This window comes from Terrapene carolina, unplaced genomic scaffold, assembly GCF_002925995.2.
Source record: "Terrapene carolina triunguis isolate 2854851 unplaced genomic scaffold, T_m_triunguis-2.0 Scaffold88, whole genome shotgun sequence".
Lineage (NCBI taxonomy): Eukaryota > Metazoa > Chordata > Testudines > Emydidae > Terrapene > Terrapene triunguis.
In genome coordinates this window covers 15261578-15265522 of record NW_020664439.1, presented here as the reverse complement: position 1 = coordinate 15265522, position 3945 = coordinate 15261578, and positions in this window count along the sequence as shown.

Below are 3945 nucleotides of genomic sequence, written 5' to 3'. Positions count from 1 at the left end.
TTAACCTGAAACAACCATGCTCTCACAGATACAAGTCATTGTTCATTTCCTCAAGTCAGTAAGGAAGGGTAAAATAAAATAAGCTGACAAGGTACTTATCCACTGGATTTTCACTTGGATCAAATTCCTTTTTATTATGGTTCACTCATTTTCCTTGCTCTGGTGATCAGCTCATAATTCAAGCAATTGCTGTTTGAATGATTTTTCCAACTTGTTTGTAACATCATGTGCTGAATTTGTCCTTGGTGTAAATCCACTGACTTCAGAGGACTGACACGAGGGATTAATTTGGTCCAATATGTACATTTTCTGCACAGCCTAATTATCTTCATATACCTAAAATTTCATGTAGGATTTCCACTCACTGCATGGATACTTGTTAGAAAAAAACTGAAGTGATGATCAGAGTAAGGAACCCCCTGCTGCTAAAAGCAACCAACAAACTGCTTTTGATTCCATCAGCTTTTTATGCTTTGTTTTGTTTTAATTAAAGAGAAATTTTGTGAATCGTTTCTACCTCCCTTTCTCTTACCTGGAGCAACGTCCTATGAGTCCTGAAGGAAAAACATATTTTGCATCATCAGAATCATAACACTGACATTAGTAACAGCTTTGTGTTAGCCATATAGCTCATAAAAACGTCCCTTTTAGAAATAAATTAGGAACTTCATAGTGTAGCCTGGCAGGGTCAGCTCCCCTATTTTCATGGTACTTGCAGATATGAGGGGAGAGAGTCCATGGTGAGAAAGGGACAATGGTGACAACAATTATTAAACCAGGACTGGGACTCTGAACATGATGGAACCATGGCCTAGAGGTCTGAAGTTACAATTCCAGATATTGGATCAGTTATTCCAACTTCCCCAGGAGTACATGGGAAGCCTATGAGGAAACACAGGTTTCAGTGAAACCATGGCCTGAACAGCTAATGAGGTAGGATCAGAACAGGTCATGCTGACTTGTCATTCATTACTTTTGAAAGTTGAGCTGATCAAAAATAGGGACTCGTTTTTCATGAAAAATGTGTCCCCCTGACCAAATCTCATGGCTGAAACTATGAACATCAAACACCAGAAAATAAGTAAAAACAACCCAACATGTATTATTTTTGACATCTAATAACTTTGAAGCCAATCTCATGATTTTGGGGGACCTGACTCATGAGGTTTGAAAGATTGGGGTTGGCAATACTGCTTAAGTCTAACTTTGCCAGAATTCTTCATATTAACAGTCACTTAAAGTCTTGATATTGTCCATGTGAAACTGCTTGGCAGTCATGCTTATTTGTAATAGTTTTAGATTTACTACTTGTCAATAAATGGCCAGTAGGGACCATAAATATAGGTCCAATCCATTTACTCTTAATGGTTCCCTTCTTTTGCACCATTTCTAAGACATGACTCTACGCCTTCCTGAATTTCATCTTGTTGAGCTAGAGAGGTACCTATCTAGATTTAGGGCCTAACCCAAAAGGCATTGAAGTCAATGGGAGTCTGTTTATTGACTATTTTCTTTGGATCAGGCCCTAAATTGTGATGAGAATTCCTTTGTACTGGATTAGAACTGAAATGCAGTTTTTCTCCTTTGATGTCTTCCAACAAACAAACAAATATGGGGTTTAGGCTTTTCCAGGTTTGAACACAGAACTTCAGTTCATTCTTGCTATTAATAGCACTGCCAACAGTTTATTTGGGCAGGACAGTCCAGAGATTTTAAAACTGAGAATATGTAACTGTCATCCCAGGAGTATTCACATCTGTTCTAATCTTTGCTCTGAACACTGTCCTTCTCCCACTGACTGCAAGCTGCTATTATCCTGTAAGCTTCACTCCCCGCACACCCCAACAGTCCTTTGATCTGCCACTGGGTAGAGAGGGTAGAGGAGAGAGGTTTTGTGATTGCCTCCAAAACCTCCCACAGACCAGGGCAGCCCTTTACTGGTGTACCTCACAGGCCCTGTCTCCTCTCCCTGCTCTGCCAGCAGCAGATCAATAGGCTACTGAGCTGCTGTTGACATCAGGAGGAGTTTGCTGGTGCGCAAGCCCTGCTCTCTCAGGATCAGGTCCTCAGTAACCAAAACCTGTTAGTTTCCTCCAGCACTGTGAGGAAAAGAGTTTATTTTTTATTTTATTATTTTTTTTTTTGCGAACAGGGGCTGCTAACAGGGAGTTTCGCAAGGGAGTTTGGAAGGGGAGTGGGAAGGGACGAGGGTCCCTTGCCGGTTCTATCTGTTTTCCCTTTATTCCCCTTAAAAACCTAAAACTTCTTGCTTAAACAACCCTTTCAGCGGACAGGGGGCTGCAGACGGGAGTTTGACAGAGGGAGGCTTACGATGCTTAGTAAGACCCGCAACACCTGTGCTAGCACTGCTTCTGTCTCCTCCACCTGCGCCTGTAGCCAGACAGAGCGCCTGAGCATGGATGCTTCTACCCAGATCCTGGTGTGGTTTTGCAGAGACTGTAACTTGCAATTTCCACTTACTGATATCCAGGCTGGGGGGACCATCCAATGTGAAAGGTGCCTGCTGGTGGAAACTCTCAGGCAGCAGGTGGGAGAGCTACAGGAGGAGGTGGCTAGGTTGAGAAGCATCCGAATCCACGAGCAATTCCTGGACAGTGTCCATGTGGAGACAGCTGAGGTAGCTGTCCCAGTACACAGGACTGCTGATACACCACTGGTGGAGGAGGAGATGGCTCAGGGTGGACACTGGCAGCTGGTTACTTCTGGCAGCAGGCAGTGCTCCACCCCTGCTCCGAACCCGCCCGCTGTGGTAATAGGTAACCGTTATGCTCTTCTTGATACAGGAAAGAAGGCATCACCCCCTACAGTAAAGGAGGAGAAGCCTCGTACCCCTAAGGCTGGCAGGTCTGCTGCCACCACTGCGAATAGGAAACTTAGGGTAGTGGTGGTCGGAGACTCTCTGCTGAGGGGGACGGAGGCGCCCATCTGTCGCCCTGACATTTCATCTCGGGAGGTATGCTGCCTGCCGGGAGCCCATATCCGAGACGTTACGGAGGCATTGTCGAGGATTATTCAGCCCTCTGACTACTACCCCATGCTACTCATCCATGTGGGCACAAATGATACTGCGCGTTGTGACACTGAGCAGATCAAGAGTGACTACAGGGATCTGGGAGTACGGGTGAAGGAGTTTGGAGCGCAGGTGGTATTCTCTTCGATTCTTCCTGTCAAAGGTAGGGGCCCGGGCAGAGACAGATGCATCATGGAGGTGAATGCCTGGCTGCGAAGATGGTGTCGCCAGGAGGGCTTTGGCTTCCTAGACCACGGGATGCTATTTGAGGAAGGACTGCTAGGCAGAGATGGCATTCATCTTTCGAGGAGGGGAAAGACCCTATTTGGACACAGACTGGCTAACCTAGTGAGGAGGGCTTTAAACTAGGTTCGACGGGGACAGGTGAGCAAAGCCCGTAGGTAAGTGGGGAACATGGAGACCTGGGAGATGGGTCGGAAACGAGACGGAGTGTGGGCTATTTTGGCAGAGAGAAAGGAGGGTCAGGACAAAATTGGGAGGAAAGATCAAACCAGTATCTTAGATGCCTATATACAAATGCGAGAAGTATGGGTAATAAGCAGGAAGAACTGGAAGTGCTAATAAATAAATACAACTATGACATTGTTGGCATCACTGAAACTTGGTGGGATAATACACATGATTGGAATGTTGGTGTGGATGGATACAGCTTGCTCAGGAAGGATAGACAGGGGAAAAAGGGAGGAGGTGTTGCCTTATATATTAAAAATGTACACACTTGGACTGAGGTAGACAGGGCTGGCTCCAGGCACCAGGCACCCAAGCACATGCTTGGGGCGGCACCTGGTAAGGGGCGGCGGGGGGAGCGCAGCGCGGCATTCCGCGGGGGGGCGCTCCGGCGGCGCGGCGCTCGGCGGCAGGGGGGGCATCGTGGGGCTCAGCGCTCGGGGGGG